At 32.7% G+C, this 23,886-nt stretch overlaps 1 long non-coding RNA gene across 1 annotated transcript; it reads right to left on the bottom strand.

Moving 5' to 3' along the window:
• Positions 1-1,881: 1,881 nt before the first annotated feature.
• On the bottom strand, positions 1,882-23,395 carry LOC143051377 (uncharacterized). Its single transcript, XR_012970732.1, has 4 exons — positions 23,045-23,395; positions 19,359-19,438; positions 4,709-4,801; positions 1,882-2,204 (listed from the first exon to the last, which is right to left on the bottom strand). It is a non-coding gene; the product is annotated as an uncharacterized LOC143051377 (long non-coding RNA).
• Positions 23,396-23,886: the final 491 nt, after the last annotated feature.

The following is a 23,886-nucleotide window of genomic DNA, read 5'->3' as shown; positions in this document are numbered from 1 at the left end:
TAGCAGAAGCATTCTACTGTCCAATAAATAACTAAAGGTTTACATTTTAACAATTTTGTAAAACTGCTATATTTTGGGGCCAAAAAGGGGTCTTACTGAACCTACTCCTTTAAGCTTCCATTTGAGCGTCTTTAATGACTAAATCAGTTAAAATCTTTCATATAAACTAATTTAATCGACTCAAATATTTAAAAAGTGTCCAAAATCTTTCATCAGATAACCCTGAACTCAGAGTCCAAAATCGGCCATCACCGGACTTACTCCTCTCAAGATGCTGACCAAGACAATTCCATTGAGGTCTGGAGCTGGCATGTCAGTAACTGCTAGAAGTCCTTTGTTAAATTATGTATCATTGTTATTTTTGTTTGCTTTCTTTTGTAACCTATTCCCACATCGAACTCCGATTTCTTTTGAATTGAGTTTTACTATGCGTATTGCTGTGTTTTTGTTTTTTTTCTACATTGACTAAAGGTATAGGGGGAGGGTTGAGATCTCACAAAACATTATTTAACCCCGCCGCATTATTTATCCTGTCCCAAGTCAGGAGCCTCTGGCCTTTGCTAGTCTTGTATGATTTTTTACCGGATTTTCGACGAAAATGTTGAACTCCGATTTCTTTTGAATTGAGTTTTACTATGCGTATTGCTGTGTTTTTGTTTTTTTCTACATTGACTAAAGGTATAGGGGGAGGGTTGAGATCTCACAAAACAATTTTTAACCCCGCCGCATTATTTATCCTGTCCCAAGTCAGGAGCCTCTGGCCTTTGCTAGTCTTGTATGAATTTTTACCGGATTTTCGACGAGAATGTTGGTTATTGATTTGGGGATCTACGACTCAGGCGGCAGCCAAATGTTGTCCGTGCATTTACTCATGAAATATGTCTTAATTTGAAAAAAAAACATATACAGAGGTAATATCACCATTGGCGCTAGCTAACCTCACTAGGGGATTGATCGAAAAAATTTCATTTGGCGCGCTTCAGATAGATGCCAAACCTTGAAATTAAAGACATTAAACAGGCTCATTTTTTTTATTGTGCAGGCAGTTTTATCCGCTTACTTGGGAAGCCGATCGAATTGCCGGTGCAAAAATGCAATGTCGTTAAAGGTTTTGTATCAATCTGTAGCTAACGCAAAAATGCGTAGAACTGCATGTTGATTTTCAACATAGGCCCCAGACACGCTTGAAATATTATATATATCTTTAATATACACGAGGTCGGACAACTATCGGGGAGCCCTTGCTAACAAACTGGAGGATCAATCGACAGTTAAAGTAACTCCTAACGACGAAAAACATTTATATTAAAGATATGCCTATCATCTAGTCCTAGGTAATAATATTGAGGGTTTTACAATCATATGACAATGACCCACAATACATACAATGGGTATAATTTTATATTCTTGTTTTTCAATTTTGTAAATTTGTTATCGAGCGAGTACTCGAGTACCGCTCGGTAAAAGCAACAAGTAATCGATTAGTAAATCTTTATCGAGTTTACATCCCTAGTTCCAACACATTACACTAGCGTCATATTCCTGAGTTGGTTTTTTTTTCTAAATTAAATGTAGAAAATTGTGAATTAAACCTAGTTTTATAGCTTGCTATACCTCTCACTTGTATATTATAGTCGCATAAAATTCCATTACATTGACAACAATGTATGAACAAAAATAACAGACATAGTGTGTAAAAGTTTCAAAATAGGGGTATAGCAGTCACCATTACGTTATAAACTTTAGAATTATTATAAAGTACACTCTAAACAAGGAACTCACTACTGTGCGTAATTATGTACACTTTCAATGTAGAACACAAAGCTTGAAATGCAAATTATTGTCAGAAAAATATATCATAAAAAGAAATGTAATCAATTTCAAAACTAATTATATTAATTATAAGCAAAATTTAACACATTAGTTGTATCAAAATTCATTGTTTCCGTTTAGTAATCTACACTGGGATTTTAGCTTTTAACTTTTTTACACACAACAGTATGGGTTCCGCTGCATCGAATATCATCCCATTTACCAGAGCTCATGTATACACCTACACAGTCAGCAACACCAGCAGGTCCGTTTGGTTCACCAGGACTCCAGTTTGAATATGAAATAGAACTTTGTGCTCCATTTGTATCTTGCCATACAATATCGCCACCAGGATCCCGAATCCCGGCTGTCCATAAATATGTCCCTGATACCTATTTGATTATAACAATTAAATATGACATGTGTTTAGTTTGATGAACTTGTTTTCAATATTTTAGTCCTAAAATAATTTTGTACGTTTGATTGATTTGATCAGCTGTTTATTTGGTATTTGTAAGATTTAAATGATACCCTTTTTTTTATAAATTGTCAGCCTTAAAATTGTTCTATAAAAAAAAAAACTAAGCAAAAATTGCAACACTATCACCAAGCCTGGTTTATGATGGGGGTTGTGCTATTCAGTCTTTGGTTTTCTGTGTTGGGTTTTGTTAAGTGTAATTTGTTTTTGACCGTTTTTTTGTTTTTTTTTTGGTATGGTTTTGTCAGTTTGTTTTCCACTTATCAGTTTGGATATCCGTTTGGTATCTTTTGACACTCTTCTCCGTTAAGTTGATTTGAGACGACGGGTGTTAAATTGTTAGAGCTTTCAAACATTTAATAGTTTTATATTTTCTATTTCGGTCTCGGTTTTGCATAATTGGATATATATGTTGTCCGGGTGTCACCAACTGTGTTTTACGCTATACACATTCAAAGTGGTATTCTAGGTGAACAAAACAGCACAAAACGTCCGTTATTGCGTTATAAGCTGTAAAATGTCGATTTTTACGTTCTCACTTCCAACTAGGTTACAGATTGGTCAATACAACGCAGAAACAGTTGGTGAACCTATCATTATTTTATATCATTAAAACAATAATTAAGATATCAACAACGTATAGTTTTCTTGTACATAGATTTTTCTTAAAAAACTATATGTTTTTATTTATATACATTTTCATTAATCTTAATGAAATCGAAATTGGTTATAAAATATTACTTTTAATGATTTGAAGCAACTATATGAATGAGTTGTTTGTATTTAGAATTAGAAAATTATTATTACTACGCGCCTAGTGTTTGTCGTTCTATAAAGTAATATATCGTATAGGTTTTGTTCATTGATAAAAGTCTTTTTTTATATATATGGAACCCACACATTCTTTCACACAGTGATATTTGCAAGTAATGTCCTTTGTTACATTCAAGCTGCATGTCAGGAATATGACAGTTGTTATCCATTCGTTTGATGTGTTTGGACTTTTGATTTTTGCCTTTTGATTTTTTATTTTCCTTTTTGAATTTTCCTCGGAGTTCAATATTTTTGTGTTTTTACTTTTTGTGGTCAAAGGGATATGATGAATATAGTTTCTTTAATAAACTTTGTCATAAAACTACAATTTTCACCCATATGTTATTGGTACATAGAAGTCAGGTGAAATCAAACAAATTCTACAATTCAAAATTGATACTTTAAGTTAAAGGAGCATTAGTTATCTCAAAATATGCTAGAAATATTAATAGGTTTTAGCAGTCTTTTTCAAGATATTTAATATTTCAAAAATGGTGAGAAAAGGGTGACTCGATTTTTTACCTTTTATCTAGAATTGGCATTATTTGGGGTTCAAATCGTAAGAAAATAAATCTAGAATCTGCTTGAATTTTGGTAATGATCTTTTAAGAGCTAGTGAATTCTATTAAAAGAAAAGAGGGTGATATGGGGCAAAATATTTTACCCTAGACTGTACCGTAGGAAAAATGGAGTCAGATCATTTGACAAACATTCATAAACCTCGCATGAATACATCCTGAAATATTTTGATTGGATTTATTCCAATTTTCAATTATAGAATATTATTGAATGAACGTGTTAAATGATTTTCTTTAATCCCTCTGTTATCTTTCGGCCCTCCTTTAAATTTCCCGTGATTCGCTTTAGGTATCGTAAATTACAGTGCTGTTTGAATTTCGTATAAGAACAGTATTTTAAATTAAAGTGTTTAATGATTTAGGTCTTAATCAACAGAATATGACAATGTTGAAATATCTATTCATACATTTTCAGTTGAAATACTTTTAGTAATCGATCCCGGTAAATTTCATACTCGAACTTTATGATATCATGGATATGTGTGTTTAATTTCATAGAGTATTTAAGACACAATAAATGCAATGATTATTTCGTTTGTTAACTAACAAAGCAGCTTATATGTTTTGTACTAACTTATGTCAACATCTAATAGTATATGAATATTCCGTAAGTCAAAAATACTGCGATTGACGTAAACATGTTTTTTTCCACTCAGAATTTCGAGAGCTAAAACATTTATTGAAGGAATGTTGAAAATGAGTCGACTGGAAATTTATGCAAAATTAATGTTGCTATTTTTTTTTATATCAGTAAATAGAAATTTTCTTATTATACATACATTTACCTGAAGGCATAAGCAGGGATATTTTGCATTGAAAACAAATTTGTCGCTACTTTGATTTGACTAAATAATAATATAACTTTCCTGCCGCCAAAATGCCAAAAGGATAAACTTTTGTTTATACATATATGATCAACTTAAATGCTTTTGTTCGGTAGTAAGAACAATACTGATTGTTTTCTGTTTGGATTGCTAAGATTGATAATTTTAATACGCAGTGACTCATATATAGTGAGATTACTTACATATGATAATTCACTAACAGTAGAACAAATCCAATTATTCTCCTCATCATCATGAATCGTGAGCAACTGGCTACCATGTGTGGCACAGAATGACTGATAAATATAACAGTTTATCATATACTTAGAATGAATAACATATAATTTTTACTGTATGATAATAGCATTAAATTAAAGTAAATTCCATATTTTTCGAATTGGTGCTTAGCGGGCTGATATGATATCCTGATAATTATAGACCAATAGCAGTTTTGCCTTGTCTCTCAAAAATCATAGAACGACATATAGCTAATAGTTTGTATTTATTTTTAAATAGTAATGACCTTCTTAATACTACACAGTCAGGTTTCAGACCTAAACATTCATGTACTACTGCACTTACTAAATTAGTAGATGAATGGTTGGCAAATATAGATAATGGAGAGATAAACGGAGTTATATTTTTAGATTTAAAGAAAGCTTTTGATCTGGTTAATCATATAATTTTATTGAAAAAACTTGAATATTATAATGTTTCAAATTGTACACTAGACTGGTTTAAGTCATACTTGTTTGAACGAAGCCAACAAGTTAAGGTCAATAACGTCATGTCTAATACTAAATGCATAAAAACTGGGGTACCACAAGGTTCTATCCTGGGCCCTTTGTTATTTATTTTATATATCAATGATTTACCACTTAATATAGAACATTCATTAATAGATTTATATGCAGATGATTCTACATTACATTGTAAAGGTAATAATTTACTTCAGTTAACTTCTAACCTTCAAAATGATATTCATGTAATTGAAAACTGGTGTGCGCAAAATTGTATGAAATTAAATGCCAAAAAGTGTAAATCAATGATTGTTGGTTCAAAACAAAGACTTTGTTCAACTGGAAACAGTTTAGATATCAATATTTCAAATGAACAAATAGAAACTGTAGATTGTGAAAAACTTCTTGGTTTATATATTGACAAAAACCTAAATTGGAATCAGCAGATAGATAAAATGTCATGTACTATATCAAACAGAATCAATTTATTACAAAAGATAAAAAAATATTTACCTATGCATATACGTATTATCTATTTTAATGCTTATATTCTGCCATTATTTGATTATTGTTGCAATATATGGGGAAGCTGTTGTGAAAGTGGAATAAATAAACTTAATAAGTTATTAAAGAAATCTGCTAGGGTTATAGTAGAAGCTGACATAATGACATCATCCAGTTTATTGTTTAATAGTTTACGCTGGTTAAATGTGGAAAAACGCATTCAATACCAAAAGGCAATACTTGTATTTAAATCATTAAATGGTATGGTTCCTAACTATTTACAAGAAAATTTTCATTTTACTGATAATCAAAATTATAACTTACGTTCAGCTGATGAAAAAGTATTAAATCTTCCAAAACCAAAAACTAATTTTTTAAAGAAAACATTTACATATTCAGGTTCTCAAATATGGAACAGTTTACCAAATGAAATAAAAATGAGTAATACACTTGTATCTTTTAAAACAAAATGTTACAAATTTTTCATCAATTGTGCAAATTAATATGCTTTTTCATTATTATTTAAATACAATTGTATATTGTGTATAATATAACTTTATAATACTCTATGTACTTATAAATATGTTATTATTTTTTTGAGGACTCTCAGGAAGATTAGTTTTAACTAATGGGATCATCCTCTTGAAATAAAGATTATTTATTTTATTTATTTTATGAAAAGTTTATCACATGCTTCGAACGTTATCACATGCCTTTCCGTAACGTTATCACATGGCATTCCGGTGATACTCGGCAAATTCCGGAAAATACACCTCAATGCTACGTTTTCAGTGAAACATTACAGAAAGTGTACAAAACAATTATTTGGATACTGGAAAGTATATTGTGTAAAAAAAAATAAAAAAAAACAAAACAAAAAATAAAAAATTATTAAGTAAATGCATTTTTTAACAGTTTCAAACAAAATTTAGAAAGTTACTTTAAAAAAAAGTTGACCTCCAAACAATGTTCATTGTGTATAGTGTTGATTTTTTTTTTGTTGTTGTTGTTGTTCGATTCGTCCGATCTATATTAAAAAGTTTTTCTTCTCTGTTGAGGCATATGATAGAAAGATTTCATATCGAATGTACTAAATTTGGGATCCAACGTCCTTGAACTTTCAGTCTTTGAACTTCTTTTTGGGAACCACGTAAAAGGATCAATATATGAATCTGTTATTTTTCTCCATTGTTGAAGCATATGATAAAAAGATCATAACATGTCATTTTTCATATCGCATGTATTATCAGCCCTCGGTCAACATCAGCCCTCGAGCCATGCGGCTCTTGGGCTGATATTGAACCTATGGCTGATAATACATGCGATATGAAAAATGCCATGTAATAATCTGATAATATCAAATAAGGTTTTGTCTGATACATTTGCCATTAGCCAAGTTCCCTTTTCTTGAGGCAAAGGTTGAAACTCTATTTGGTAAGGTTGGTAACAGAGTAGTGATCGAATTCGCGTTTCTTTACCGTCAGAATAAGTTACGTTATCGACAAACTTATTTCAGAAGTGACATAATTTAATGTTCTTCATCGACAAAATATTCCATGTCCAACGTGTAAGTTTTCATTGTTTAAGTCGAAGTTTATTTAACACAGTAAACCATTTTTTATAATCAACCTCTGTCATTGGCATTTTCATTTTAACGGTAAAGGATCAAATACGGGACCTCCGAAATTTCTATCATTTGTTACGAGGAAATAATTATTCAATCGAACATATGTCTTTGTTCATGACACATATTATGTAATACAAAGGAGTTGAAATGATCAAATACTTTCGAACTGACGGAAACAAAAATACATAATCTAACATGTGTGTTCTGTCATAAACAATGGCTTCGTCGTGCGAATCGACGAGATCATGTTAAATGTAAATGATTTTAGCTGTAGAAACAGTTGGTACGACCTCGATAAAATCTTTATCAATTTAATATAAGCGATAAATATTCATAACTACAATGATAATGAATTTATTGGAGTCACATCCACTGTTTCTACTGTAAACATGAACTCGTCGGTTAGTGCAATGAAGACACTTTTAAAGATTGAGATTGTTGGTTTATTCTTTACACCTTCGAGGTATTAAAATTATTTCAGTATTTATTTAAAGTTAAATTTATTTTCAAATTTCTTCTGTTTGAAATTGTCGAAACTTCCGTTTAAGATTTCTGTGGTAAACTTCTATTCTATAGTTAGGACCATTTTATAATAAATACCCTTTTGTACAAGAATACTTTCATTATAGAAGTATAGATCTGCTGGTTATAGATTTTTTTTTATAACTTTCATTTTTTGACGACGCGCTATGAAATTCAGATTAATTTATAAATGAAGTTGTATATAACTTTTTGGTCATAAACAAAAATCTTTTAAACAGTTCGACGAGTGCGTCAATGTTACAGTAGTCTGTGTACTGTAAGTTACTAAGCTTGGTCCGATTCATCTGTCATTTATGGAAACTAATTCACCACTTTCTGAGACATTCATTTTTATTTTCACCATCAGACATGGAGCTACATTTGTAACTAAAGGAAAACTCTCCAATTAAAGAAATTTGACATGATATACTGAAACTTTCTTATAATCAATTAAACGACTGCTTTTCTTAGATATGTGATTTTTCATGGTCAAACTTTTTCATTGTTAACGGACATTTTGAGATTTTTTATTGTAAAAAAATGGTGTATTTTTTAAAGAAATCAACATTCAAAGTTTAGAACTTCATGAACATGTACAGGAAGCTGAGTTATTGCACATCTATGTACTACTTAAAATTGTACTTCGACCTGTTACGTCCTTAAAATGTTCTGACCGTCCTAAGATTTAATGTACGGAAATGTTTCGGTAAATTAAATTCAAATCCGAATTGACTGTTTATGACACACAAAAAGAGAAACCAGAATCTCTTGGTGACCAAACGTATGTACACGTTGGGGCGATTTACCGCTTTTCAGAAGGAGTGAGATTCCACCCTTGTTGAAAGCCTTGTGGAGACCTCTAGATTTTTAAATTCCCTCCGTTTTTCTCAGTGGCGGATGCAGGAATTTTCGAAAGGGGGGGGTGCTAGCCCAGGGCAAAGGGGGGGTGCAGGGGGGGTGCAAACATATGTCCCGATTCAAATGCATTGATCGGCCAAAATAAAGGGGGGGTGCGGACCCCCGGAACCCCCCCTCTGGATCCGCCACTGTTTCTCATGGATGGAGTGTGGTCTCTCTGTAAATTACCCTATATCTTTTCATTTTCCTATTTACCGAAGGTTCCATGTGAAAATTTCAATGGGATCATATCTGTTAAACTAAATGTACAAAACATGATTAATAAAAGGCGAAATTTCTTTTTTCAAACCCGAACTAGAAATCCATTTTTTTCTAATAGAGCACCTTACATTATCGTCAATGAGTTCAGGCATGTGAAAAATTATATAATCATACACAAGAAAGAAACCCTGAACAGGCTTTCAGCAATAATTAATTTTACCTATTTAATATTAAGTAAATATTAACATGTACATGTATTTGATAAAGTACAGATATAACGAAGAAACTGCCCTGTATCCGACGTAAGAGTACACTTTTTACTACACGCGTAGTCGGGTGCGTTCACTACGAGGACACTTGTACTCAACTACGCGTGAAGTATGAGTACAGAATCGTCCCATATAGGACATTTTCTATGTTATCCTAGTATATTATCCGACAGTTAAGAATAGAATCTGGTCAAATTTTGAAGTTGAACATGTGGGATTTTTTTATTTTTGCCACGGACCATTTAATTTTCATGGAGGAAAGGGCCTGGTAGTTTTTAGAAAACAGTATTCTGACCCTGATTTTGACTTAATACCAGTACAAATACCAGTCCTCCCTTTTGTGTATACATACATGAGAAAACATTTCAAAATTATTGATTGAATTCAAATCCATCACACATACGGTACACAGTGTAGTCCGAAAAAATAAAGGACTCCATTCCTATCAAACACCTTTTCAATTGTTTACCAGTATATTTCTTTTAGTTTTGGGTAAAATTATAAAGGAAATAATACTATCAAGACGTCCTTCCATAAATCTTTTTTTTCTGTTCTGACTTTGAAGAAATGACTACTTTTCGCCCTATCGAAATGGTGCATGGACATATTTTGTTTCATATTATAAGAATTATTTTCAATATTATCGGTATTAAACTTGATTATCGACACATGAAAGTTTGTCAGCATTGTCAATCTTTTTAACGTTAAAGTACCAATAGTTCGGTCAGAAACATCAATTCGATCACTTCTCTGTTACGGGCTGTATTTATTTCTTATTTTTAGGCAGTTAAGCTGCATGCCTTATGCGAGCACCCTAGATTTGTGTTCTACCCGATAAATGATAAAATACGTGCCATGTTATTATCTAGCTGGCTATTATGTTAGTCCTATAATACAAGACTCTGCAGGTTCATATCATTTACATTCAACGTTTTTTATCGGAAATTTTTTTTTACTATCAATGTTGCGGTTCAACATTGATAGTAAAAAAAAATATCCGATAAAAAACGTTGAATGGTAAATGATATGAACCTGCAGAGTCTTATATTATAGGACTAGCTATTATGTTATTTATAACAAATTTGACATTTTTTTCCTACTTTTATTTCTGGAATACAAAAAAATATGACCAGTAAAACCTTAAATGATCGTCGAACTACCCAAAACTTTTGAAGTTGCACATAGGAAGTAGTGCTCAATAGAAATCCGTACGTGGTGTATTATCCACTGTGCTTTTGGCTGCGATGCATACCTGCCAACTTTCACGATTTAGGCGTGTACTACACGATTTTGGCCCTTTGTCACGATTGCACGATCGTGTTCCTGAAAAACCCTCTAAAACACGATTTGGTGAAAATCTACACGAAAAATATTGTTGTTCCCGATTTTGAACTGTGTCCAATGGAGGAAAATCGTGTTCAGCCAATCAAATTGTGTGTTTCTCATGATCAAATTAATCAGCCAATCAAAAACGTTTTCTCTCAAGATTGTTCTGTTCTGTTCTGTTCAGGTAGATTCCTCCGTTATATATCGGAGCACTCCCACTTGGGGATATATGGTTTTAAAATATTTACAGATATTTACAGTGAGGTGTGGTGCTTAAGTTTTAAAAAACCTTATATACAGGTAAAACTGTGAATTTTAAGAACAATAGTTTAAAATTATGTGCTATTTACTTCATTTATGATTCTACCTAGGTTAGAGTTTATGATTTTTAAAAACAGTTTTGATCCCTTTTTATGAGACGTTACTATCATATGTTTAAGGAATTAAAAGATTTAAATGTGACAGAAAAATGATAAAATCAAAGGGTAAAAGGTAAAAATAAGTAGTTCAAACAAAAAAGAATATAAATGGGATTAAAAATATGGCAGTATGGTAATTGCTTTTAATAGATAAGGTAACCAATTAAAAAATAAAAAATTATCTTTAGCTAGTAAAAGAACAAAAAACTGAAAACTTTCGTATATATCGTAAAATTTAAGTAAAAGGTGAACTTCTGCCAAGGTCTTAGCATATAATTAGATGTAAGCAGCTAATCTAGTCGTAGATGGGGGCAGTTAGCTTGGCATTCCATGCAGACTGCTTGGTCCATCTTTCCGTTTTGTATATATATATATGCAGTTTATATAGCTGGATACAATAACAGTGTTGTTGTTTAAATGTAAATTCACTTTGCTGAGGGTCTTGAAGAAAAGTACTTGGATGATTCAGCGGTTTCACTTCAGCCTCTACTTCATGTATTATCGTGTTTGTATTTTGGTGCGCTCCTTATGCATTTGGTGACAGAAAGTTTGAGATTGTTTTTCTATTTCTATCAGGTCAATTGCTTTTAGGTGGGATAGGCTAGTTGTTGATAGCTTCGAGCAGTCCATTATAATTTGAAGTACATCCTCCTCTTTATAAATAGCTTTATCACCTCCCCCTTTCAACTCGGTTAGAGATAAAAGTTTGTTCATCTGTTTTAGACGAACACTCTCCAGAGACTCACAATCCAGCAGAAAGTGCTTAATGTCCTCCTCAGCTTTGGTACATAGCTCACATATTCCTGAAATTTGATTTTTGCTAAATTTTGCTTTAGTTGTTTGTAGCATGTAGGTTCCAGTTATTAGTCTACTTTTGAATTCTGCTTTTCGAATGTCATTCTGATTGTTTCTGGCAGCTTTCCAGATATTATGTGGATTTTCAGTAGGATTTTCCTGGATTGTCAAGTACTTAATCGTTGTTTTTATCAAGCATTCCTCTTTCCAGATATTTGACCAGTATGTATTTATGGCTTTTTTCAGCATGTTTTTCCATTTGTATTTTGATGGCGGGTTTTCTAAAATTTCTTTTGGATTTGGCAGACTGTATTTATTTAAAATTTTGTCTATTCTGTTTATGAAGGATTCTGTGAAGTCCTTTCCGATTTCAAGTTCCCATTTTAGGATTTTCTTTTCTATTGCATTATCTAGCCGAGAGATTGTAAGGAATAACGAAAGCATATTTCTGTCTAGTACAGTTTCAACTGGTTCAGCTCCTAGGAGAATATATAGGGCAGAGGATGCAGTCCTTTCAGGTAGACTGAGAAATTGTCTAAATAATTTCCTCTGTAGTTTTTCCAGCTCATATATATCAGCTTTTGTGCAGATTTGTACTTCCAGACCATAGAGATATCTTGGGACTACATATGTTTTCCAGATTTTGTAGAGTACTAACGGGCACATTCCTGTACGTGCATGTAGGCCAGATCCTAGAAGTGCATATATGGTTTGTCTACCAGTTTTTAGCCTTTCATCTGTGTTTACTTTGCTTTTGACGTTCCTTGTAATACCAAGATGTTTTAGCTTGTCTACTCTGTTGATTTGTTTTTCACCAAGGGTGTATGCTTTTTGTTGGTAATTCTTTCCTTTAGATGTGCATAGGACTTCTGATTTTTCTGGGTTTATTTTCACCATGTCTCTCTTTGTATGGAATTCAATAATATTGAGCATTGCTTGTATATCATGCGGTTCCCCTAGTAAGGCGATGTCGTCCGCACAGGTTGGTGAGGCTACGCAGATGGTACCAATCTTTGCTCCAAGGTGACTGCCTGTGATTGCATTTAGGATAGTGTTGTTATATCTTTTGTACAGGAGAGTAGATAGTTTAGCTCCTTGACGTATTCCTTGTTGTATGTTGACATGTTGGGTTGTTTGGTCTCCCCATTTAACTTGCAGTGTCATATTGGTATAGATGTTTTTCAGTAATACCCACATATCTCCTCTAATCCCATCATGGAACATTTTGTTCAGCATTATTTCATGGGTAACAGTGTCAAAAGCTTTTTCTGCGTCTAATGTTAATAGCTCTAGTACAATCTTTAGGAACTTGTATAGCATAGTTGTTTCAGAGACTATAAAAGCTGTAAATAGGCTTGATGCGCCTTCTGTGAATCCCCTCTGTAGATTATTTTGTGATGGAAATAGCTCAGGTTCTAGTCTGTCTTTTATGATTGTTTCGAATATCTTGGAGAATATACTAGTGACAACAATACCTCTGTAGTTTCCAGGTATAGTTTTATCTTTTTTCTTTTTCAAAACAGGTGTCAAAATTCCATTTTTTAGACTCTGAGGTACGTCTAATTCTTCAAAAATTTGATTTATAATGTCAGTTATTTCATCAGTGATTACATCAATGGCATGTATGTAGTGTTCCGATACGATGCCGTTCTCATCGGAAGCTTTTCCTGTATTTAATTTTCTAATTGCAGATTCAATTTCTGTTGGTGTAGCTTTTGTTATTTCTTCTTTTTGAATGTCCAATTCCGGTATGATGTTATTTTGTAATTTTGATAATTCTAAACGCTCCAGGTCAAAAATATTTTCATCAAAGTTTGGTGTTCCCAGTGTTTCAAAATGTGTTTGCCAGGCTGATAGAATCTTTTCTCCTTCGAACGCTTTGTTTCCAATATATAGTATATCTGTGTTGGTATCATGTTTAGATCTTTGTTGTTTCACAAGTTTATGAAAGGTTTTGCTGTCTTTCTGGGAGGCTTGCATGATATCGTTGATAAATTTTTCTTTCTTGGAGGCGTAGGCTTGTCTTTGTAGCTGCCTTAATTTTCGCTTTTTGATAGTCAGATTGATTTTTTCCATGTCAGCATTTTGATGACTATTCATTTTCCTTTTCCATACAGTGTGGGCATTCTTTGAGTCTCTAGATGCTTCGCTTATTTTTCTGTTCCAAATACCCTTGCCTACTGTTTTTAGACTTTTGAGTTGTCTATATTTGGGTATGGATTTTTTTCCTGCCTTGTGAATTGATTTTTCAAGAAGTTTGATACGTTCCTCCACACTACTTTCTTTTCCTCGGCTTTCGCATTCCAGCTCTTGTTTTAACGTTGATGTGTATATGTTCTTATCACATTTTGCCCAATTTGGTCTAGTGTAGATTTTGACTAGTTGAGTTGAGGTTTTGTCGATCTTCATGGGTATATTAGCCGTCACGAGAGTGTGATCTGAGGTGTTCGTAGGATGTCTGTCCTCTATGACTATATTGGAGTTTAGTATCCCAGTTGTAGTTTCGGGGAACATTATGTAGTCTATTTGGGAGGTGTACTTCCCATTGTGATGGAAAAATGTTGGAGCCTTTGGATATCTGTTGGCTAAAGATAGATTGTTGTTGCTCATGAACTCCTTTAAATTTTGGTCACGTCTTCTGTTATCTCTGTGTAATGACATGCTAGATATTGAACTTGTGTTGTATTCCTCTGTTTGTTGGTCAGAATTGTAAAAACGTGAACATGGCAAATGATTTTTCAACTGCAAGGAGGTTCTTACACAGAATCAGAATAAAAGCATGGCTGATTGACAAACTTCAATGATGCAGTACTACCATGAATATAATAAATAGTAGTTTGTACACTAATTTATTGACATTACATGTACACTTGCTGTAACATAATTTTATTTATGTATTCAATCATTTAAAGTATAATGTACTATTCATGATTTTTCACATGGACCCCCCACCCACATCAACATGAGGAATCCTTTAAATGAGGGACTACCCTTAGTCAAGGGGTCACTCTTGTAAAAAATAAAATAGAAAAATGTAGATTTATTAATTTAAAAATGGGAAATTCTGACATTATATTTGGAACAGCTTTTCTAAATGAAGAGTCCTATTATTTTGAATAATAAAGAAGATATAAGGCCAAGAACATATCAAAGTTCTTGGACATGTGTTGACCATATAATACAAGATAGATCATAAAATATATAGTTCTTTGGGAAAAGTTTCTTCAAATAATATGAATGTGTGCTCATTTCTACTTTAACAGTGGTTTTTAATGTCCTAACATTGAGGGGGGATCCCTATGTGTTGTTCCCAACCTGATAAAGGTCCTTCTTTGTGTATAATTTTAAATTGGAAAAGTCAACAACTATTCAGTATCCTTACACATGAAAATAATTCCTGCAGGTCTTACAGCTACATGTTCATATTTTCTGCTGATATAATAACTAGAATCATGCAAATAAACTTAAGAAAAAGGGATGTAAGCTCATCTTACAAATCATGCAAATATGACACTTTTTCTAGACTACAAAACAGCACGCGCAAAATAGTTGTCGCAAAGAATTTTAACCTTTGAAATTGTTGTCGCGCGCTAAAACCCCCATGGACATTTTCAAAAGTTGGCAGGTATGCGATGTCAAAGAACAATTGTATGAAATATTTCATCGCCAAAAATCTGTAATTACAATGTTTCCCAAATGGCAAAATGCGCAGGAATATTGTTCATGCACAACAAATCTCTATGATAGAGGAAATAAAGTTATATATTTAAGTTGGCGGTAATTTTAACTTATCTTGCGAAATAAGGTTGAAGATCAACATCAACATTGTTATTTTATGAATGAAGCGAGATCATGAAACAGATCCGGAAATCGACGTTGATGGGATGTTTTAAGTAATGTGGACAACTCGTGCCCGAGACAAGTCGGACCGAATCCACTGAAACCGTCTAAAGAAGACAAACTTGACCGTTAGTCAGATTTTCTTATGGTTTCATAAAATCTTAGACAAATATGTCTAGCGGAGCCATTAATCTTGTGTTTGTGCATTGGGTCTATTTAGGGGTATTTTGGAGTGGCCTGAAGAAGGTAGGGGTTTACTATAGAACCCAATGGGATTTTATTTTTTTAAATTTTCAAATGACTATTTCTCGAAAACAGTAAGTAATAGACACACGCAGTCTTCAGTAATGAGAACAGGACAATAAAAAAAAAAATAAAACAAAATATAGAGTGAGTCCCTTCAATTTGTAAATGTACTTTTATCTTGTAAACGGTCGCGATCCCTACCCCTAAACAATATAATATACTTGTATTGGACAATAAAACAAATCAAATGAAAATAATTTGGGGGAGACCCCGGTGTCGTCCCATCCCCTCTTGTTTGAGAACTCGGAACTGGTCGAGATCCCCACCCCTAAACCATATATATTCATTTATACTGCACTCGTTCTATTTGAGCATTCAAAATGCGTTGACTGTATATTTAGAACTATGTCATATACAGTCACTGACCCGATATCACTTTTCCTCATGAATATGTAAATAGAAATTGACGAAACAATATTGAATTATTCATACGACCTCTTCAACTTGTTCTTGTTTCAAATGCATACAACGATGCGTGGAACGACTCAACATTGTTTCTTTTGCAATTATTGGAAAAACATATGCAACCTATAAATCATTATGTTTTATGCTTATGGTTGATTTAAATCCACACTCAAACGATTTCGTTCACCATCGAGTGCTGGTTTCAACAGGTAAATGTAAATTTCATTGTGTTGTATATTTCTCCGCGAGCATGATGTGAGGCCTTTTTAAAGGGTATTTCCCCCAATATTTAAATCAAATAAATAACCTTAAAGCATTAAACAACAATTGAAAATGTTTTTTTTTAGATTGCAGTATAAAGACAATAATAGTGCATTGACTTGACATATCAACGATATAAGGATTCGGCACGAAACGGGGAAATAGCTCGGCACAGCCTCGCATTTCCCCGTTTCTAAGCCTCATCCTTGATATGTCAAGTCAATGCACTATTATTGTCTATGTATGGGACAATAAAACATATCAAATGAAATATAGGGTGAGTCCCTGGGGTCACCCAGCCTCTTCTGTTTGAAAACTTGTAAACGGTCGAGATTCCCACCCCTAAACCATATATATTCATGTATGGGACAATATAACAAATCAAATGAAATGTATGGAGAGTCCCTGGGGTCACCCCACCCCTTCCTGTTTGAGAACTTGGAAATGGTTGAGATCCCCGACCATTATCCATATACATTCATGTATGGGACAATAAAACAAATCAAATGAAATATAGGGGGAGTCCATGGGGACACCCCACCCCTTCCTGTTTGAAAACATGTAAACAGTCAAGATCCCAACCCCTAAACCATATATATTCATGTATGGGACAATATAAAAAATCAAATGAAATATTTGGGGAGTCCCTGGGGTCACCCCACCGCTTCCTGTTTTAGAACTTGGAAATTGTCGAGATCCCCACCCCTAAACCATATGTATTCATGTATGGGACAATATAACAAATCAAATGAATTATTTGGGAGTCCCTAGGTCACCCACCCCCTCCTGTTAGAGAACTTGTAAACGGTCGAGATACCCAAACATAAACCATATTAATTCCTTTTCGTCATTTCAAAAAGATTTGAATGACATACATGGTCAATCTTCTAGGTGTTACATATGCACATCACTTTACTAGATCAAGCCAATATGAACTGGACTTTGCCCAATGTCAGGCGACCATGGAATGACGAATTATGGGGGCTTTGTTTGGGAGACTTCGTAACGGCATCATGTTATAATTATTTCTTGTTTATCATAAGATTTTATTGATGCAAGAAATGAATCTAGGTTTATTGAATTTACTTTAATTATTTATTGAATTATTTCTGGGCCTATAATAATTTTCATGTATGGCTCATTTTGAAGAAAACATAAATCTTTCAAGTAGTGTAAAGCCCAAGAATGTTTGACCAACTATTTTATAATCACCTGTCATTTATTTCAAACTTGGTATGAAGTGACATCATAGACTTGGAGGTGAAGATGGGGGTCATTTACATTGATATACGAGTTGGTTTTAAAAACCTTGATGAAATATTAACTAATTTGCCTTATTAATCAATGCATTTAATAATCATACATGTACAATATACGAATGTTTAATGTTTGTTCTTTCAAATCTTAGAAAAAATAATTGAAGCAACACTCCTACAGTTTTCATAATAACGTTTGCCTTGTTTTTTGGTTAACTGCCTACAGCGCATACAGTGCTTTGATTGCGAATTGTTTTTTTTTGTGTTGGTTCTGTTTATTCATGGAAATTTAGGAAGCTACCATTTGATTTCTAGGGGGGCTAGGATGATAAATTTTGTCCTTCATTTTTTTAGTTGTAATCTCTGTCCTGCTTTTTATTTTTCCCTCTAATCGGTCCTGTCTTTTTTTACACAAATTGCCACCCCCCTGAAAATGAAATGGTAGCTCTCTTATGCATTTGGCTTCACAACTGTCGTTTAAGAACTACGTTTTCCCAGATAAGCGTCCATTCTTTTATCTTAACGTTATCTACTGTATGTCTTTCCGAATTGCGTTTGGTAGTGATTGTATCTTGTGTAGACTGTTTTATAACTACGTTTGAATCTGAGAGTATCTTATGTAAACTTTTAAAAGTAGTTGTTTCGGAAAAATGTTTCTTTCTGATCATGTTGCTCGAGAATAACGTTTTGTGTACATATGTTTTTTTTTCCTATTCCTGTGTCTGCTAGATTGTATTGTTAGGAATATTCTACTGATCGATCCTAACGTATTCATTGTGTTTTGATTACAACAGTTATTATCCTTGAAGTAGGATGTTAATTACAGACAAACGTTTGGTTCTGAGTATATGTTTTGTATGATGCTCCCCAAAAAGATTGGATCTGAGTATCTTTTTTTTTCAACAGCGAAGAAGTAGTTGCCATTTGTATATTTTTCAAAGTTGTCTTTCTTTTATTTCTTTTTAGTTCGTTTTAATATTCAGGTTTTATTTTACCCCCTGACATGATGGACTTTCCCCCATGTACAATGTAAAACAATCATAGATTTCTGAACATGGTTCAATATTACTTATTGAAATCACCTTAACTAAACAAGATAAATTTCAGAGGATTACACGATCAATAAATTAGATTTGAAAGTGATAAAAAAAGGAATTTCGCATATACTATTATTTTTTATAAAACAATCTAATAGCTAAAAGGAATGTATTTGTTTTACTAAAATGAATAATTTCAATAGTAAACAGACAATGAAAGTATTTCCCTGAAAAACTATACATATTCAACAGTATTCATGAAAGGTTTCCAAGAGCTATAGAAAGTAAGATTGTACTATTTTACGCGTTAGTATTTTCAATATTTGCACCAGAAATCTTTCTTTGATGTGTCCCTATGAACTAAATTGACGACAGTTTTAGTCAGCTGCGAGAATAAATACTTTAGAAAAGTTAACTCGATTAATACCTGAGCAGCTGACCATGTCATTTTGTCAGTTGGAACATAATAACAATTGGTTTCATGCTGCAACCATCCACACTCACAGCCTACAACATTTAATTATAAGGTGAATAATTAGACTGGCAATCCTAGTGTACAGATAATTCAGGATTTTTTAGAACTATACGGGTAGTAAATTCATGGGAGGTGTATGTTGTTATTCTGCGGTTTACATGTTACAATGTACTATAATATTATTTATTTATGTATTTCTCTGTCCTGAGTGTTCTTAAGTTTATTTGTACTGTACTCCTGTCACGTAATGTTGTCATTTTAACATTGCCATATAAGCGGGAGGTTTAGCTAGCCATAAAACCAGGTTCAACTCACCATTTTTTCTTAAACTGTCCTGTACCAAGTTGGGAATACGGCAGTTGTTATAAAATAGTCCGTTTCTATGTATGTTGGCGTTTGGTATTGTTGCAGTTCAGTGTTTCTGTTGTTCCGTTTTTTATTCTTATAGTTGATGTGTGACCCTCGGTTTTAGTTTGTAACCTGGATTTGTTTTCGGTTAATCGATTTACTCTTATTGAACAGCAATATACTACTGTTGCGTTCATTTAAGCTAAAATGTGATGAATATGTGTTTTAATGAAAGACCTGCGATTTGTGCGAAAACTCAGAATGAGCTTATAATATAGTCAGTTCCATTGATAATTAAGCGCATTCATGTGCAACAGAGTTTTCCTAATCGATGTAACTTACGATCAAAGTCTAGAGTGCAACACAAAGTCATTATTTTTTTCTAGAAAATGCTTATAACATAGCAGGGATTTTAAGAGGGCGTTCCATAACCTAAGTTTGAACATGGGCTTACTGTTGACGTCTTAATCTACCTCCGTAAAAAAGTTATACTTCTATTTGCAGTTTAATTTTGCATGTATTTAAATGTTTCTTTGAAAAAAACACATTTAACACGTTTATGTTATTTCAGGTTTATAGGTTTTGTAATGTACATTTGATGTTAAAACAAATACTTTGCCAAATGAAGTTCATATAAAAAAGAAGATGTGGTATGATTGCCGATGCGACAACTGTCCACAAGAGACCAAAATGACACAGAAATTAACAACTATAGGTCACCGTACGGCCTTCAACAATGAGCAAAGCCCCATACTGCATAGTCAGCTATAAAAGACACCGAAATGACAATGTAAAACAATTCAAACGAGAAAACTAACGGCTTTATTTATATAAAAAAAAATGAACAAAAAAAACAAATATGTAACACATAAACAAACGACAACCACTGAATAACAGGCTCCTGACTTGGGACAGGCAAATACATACATAATGTGGCAGGGTTAAACATGTTAGCGGGATCCCAACACTCCCCTAACCTGGGACAGTGATATAACAGTACAACATAAGAACGAACTATAAAAATCAGTTGAAAAAGGCTTAACTCATCAGATGGACAAAAATACAAGTGTACATCCCAACAACAAAAAGACACTAGGAACATATATGAGAGCACCGCAGCTATCTGACAGCTAGTTCAAAGCCACTAACAACTAATAAAAACAGCATGCATCTGAGACTAAATTATCAATTCGTACACACCCAACATTCAATGGATTTAGTGTAAAGACGTCATAAACAGTCAGAGAAAACATGACCTTGTGCAATGCCAAGATACAGATATCTACAGATTTTAGATCCATGAAAGTGTATATGTATATAACATACTAGTAATATTAAGTTTGCTTTTAATTTAATGATAACAAAATCAATATTTATACCAATAAAAACAATATTCAATGATCTTATTACAGTGTTGAATAGGTAGCCTTTTAGAATAAGTTTAAGAACACTTCCGTAAAAATGAGGATGTGCTATCCCGTTTGAAATAAGTTTCCTACAGGTACAACCAAACTTCCAAACCAAATCTTTATATCTATGGAAAAATTTAGTAAAGGTTTTAAGTTATTTATGGTAACGATATCCCTGGTTCAATAATTTACCAGTAATACATAGATTACGTTCGTTAAAATCAAAAACGTCACAACAGATACGGGCATAGCGAACGAGCTGTGAAATATAAACACCGTAAGATGGAGCCAAAGGAACAAATAAACTTTGTTGCCGAAATGTACATAAATATTATTTATAACTTATAATTTACAAAAATGTAACAAAAGGTATTGGTCACTGAGTTTTGTTCAAACTACATTTTATGCAAATTGCCAGATTTTGTACATATCATACATGGCAAATCCATTTGAAGTGGAAATAAAACTTAACTATAGCATTTTAACATAAAATATGAGACGATAGCTCTCACAATAGCTATTTGGAAAATAAAAAGAGTCCCGCAACTAGTTATACTCCTACAAAATTAAAATGGGTAAAATTTCTGTGCATTCCTTGATAAAATTAGATTTACTGAGTTATCTCATACATTGCTTAGATTGTATTTTTTTCCTTAATCAACGAATGAATGATTTGTTTTGTAAGAACAGTCGTTGAAATAAGATTAATACCACATTGTTTTCTTTTTTTTGACAAAAAGGCACACAAATGAACTGCATTCCTCTTTTAATATTCGCATAACTATTTAGTTTGAAATCTGGATCGTCATTTCTTCTTTTTATACAATCTAAGATGGTGGAAGACACACGAACAAATGTAAACACATTACATTTGCTTTAGCGTATAACATTTAGGATAAGACTTGCCTTGCTTATTCAACAACAATCTTCTTAAACAATTACATGATGCTGAAAAAGATATCTAAATACTAAAAGTTAACTTCTTTGATAGATCTACGACTTCTCTAACAAAGAACATATTTCTGCTTAAAAGTTAAATCAGCGTTTCAATTAACGAAAACAAATACAAAGACGAAACAAAAAGTATTATTAAAGTTAATTTCTTAGTAGAAAGCGCTGTTTTAAATTCCTTGGTCTAAAGGAACATACAGTTTGGACTTGTCAACGAACTGGGATGACACACATATGTATTATGCGCGTCAATGTGTTAGGATTTTACATTGTACAGTTTTGTTAACAATTAGTAAAGCATAAATGAAATATATAAATTCATCACTGCAAAAAGTGTGTTACAATATTTGTCCGCTCAAGACAGTTAAATTTTAATATTTAAAGCGCGAGGCTTGCCGGACTTTATAAATAATTAAAATGTAACTGTTGAGAGTGGAGCAATATTGTAATACACGAGTTATAGTGGTGGAATCTATTTCTCTAATGTTTTTATCCTTCCTTTTCAAAGATTTGCAGAAAGTTGTGTTCTTTATATGTGACGTCATCAGATATGTTCGCCTTTTTTCATGACGTCACAATAGGAGTTTTAGATAAAAATAAGAAATTAAACGCCATAATCAAATATCGACCAATCATTTGCTGAGGAGAAATATTTTTCTCACACCGATCAAGAAATGTTAAAATATCACAAAAATTAGTGAAAAGATATGTCTACATACAATTTTTTTATGACATGAGAACGGGAAAAAACGTTTACGTAATTCTAAAAGAACATCCCAGAAAGTAGTAAATACTTACGTACTGCTGCTTATACCTGAATCGTCTTTGAAAATTTGTTGAACGACAAGAATAGTCAATTTAAAATAAGAAAATGTTTTACTCCTGAAACATCAACATATAAGTGCATATTATTCACATGAATATACTTACCAAACTTTTCTTTTGCTATCACTTGCCACCCAATAGCTGATGTAGTATTCAGGCAACAACTTCCAGAAACATCAACATGACAGACTAAATTAACAGTGTCATTAGCAGCCATGCAACAATCATTTCTAGACGTACATAGTACGGAACATTTCAACTTCGATACACCATATACAGACAAATTTGATGTCGCTATTTTCTTTCCTTTGATGACTTTATAAAAAGCGGTTTGAAAATTGATGTCTGACAGTCCAGTACAAACTATTATAAGTGTCAATATATAGTGAAGTGTATAAACCATTACAATTGCAATACAAATTATCACTTGTCAATAGTCATTGGTGTAGTTCCTACACTAAACCTGTTTCAGATATAGGTTGTTTCTGCTTATCATTAAATGTTGATATAGTTGTCTTGATTAGCTTCATCTATTTAAATGAGATGACAAATATTCTCTAATGGCAAAATTCCATTTATATGTTCCCTTTGTGATTTGTATATGTCTGTTGGTATTCAGATGGTTTTGTCTCTTGTTTCAAATTAAATAATTATGTTATAATCTTTCAAAACGAAATATCCAAATTAAAGTTCTATTCAAACTGAAGTAATAATTGCTTTTGTTCAGACATACACTTGGATTTTAAGTTTCTATTTAAAATTGAATTGTGCTTTTGGAAAATTTAAATCCACAGTTGTAATTGATCTCCAAAAGTGCATATTGAGTATTTTCCATAATACGTAATATACATTACCATCAATATATCAGAGAACTATCTTCAGTTTCATGTCCGCGTATAACCGAGACCGTAGCGGAACAATTGATAAAAAAACGTTTTCTTGTGGGA

The sequence above is a fragment of the Mytilus galloprovincialis genome, chromosome 11 (assembly GCF_965363235.1).
Source record: "Mytilus galloprovincialis chromosome 11, xbMytGall1.hap1.1, whole genome shotgun sequence".
NCBI classification, from domain to species: domain Eukaryota; kingdom Metazoa; phylum Mollusca; class Bivalvia; order Mytilida; family Mytilidae; genus Mytilus; species Mytilus galloprovincialis.
This window is presented reverse-complemented; position numbering and strand designations above follow the sequence as displayed.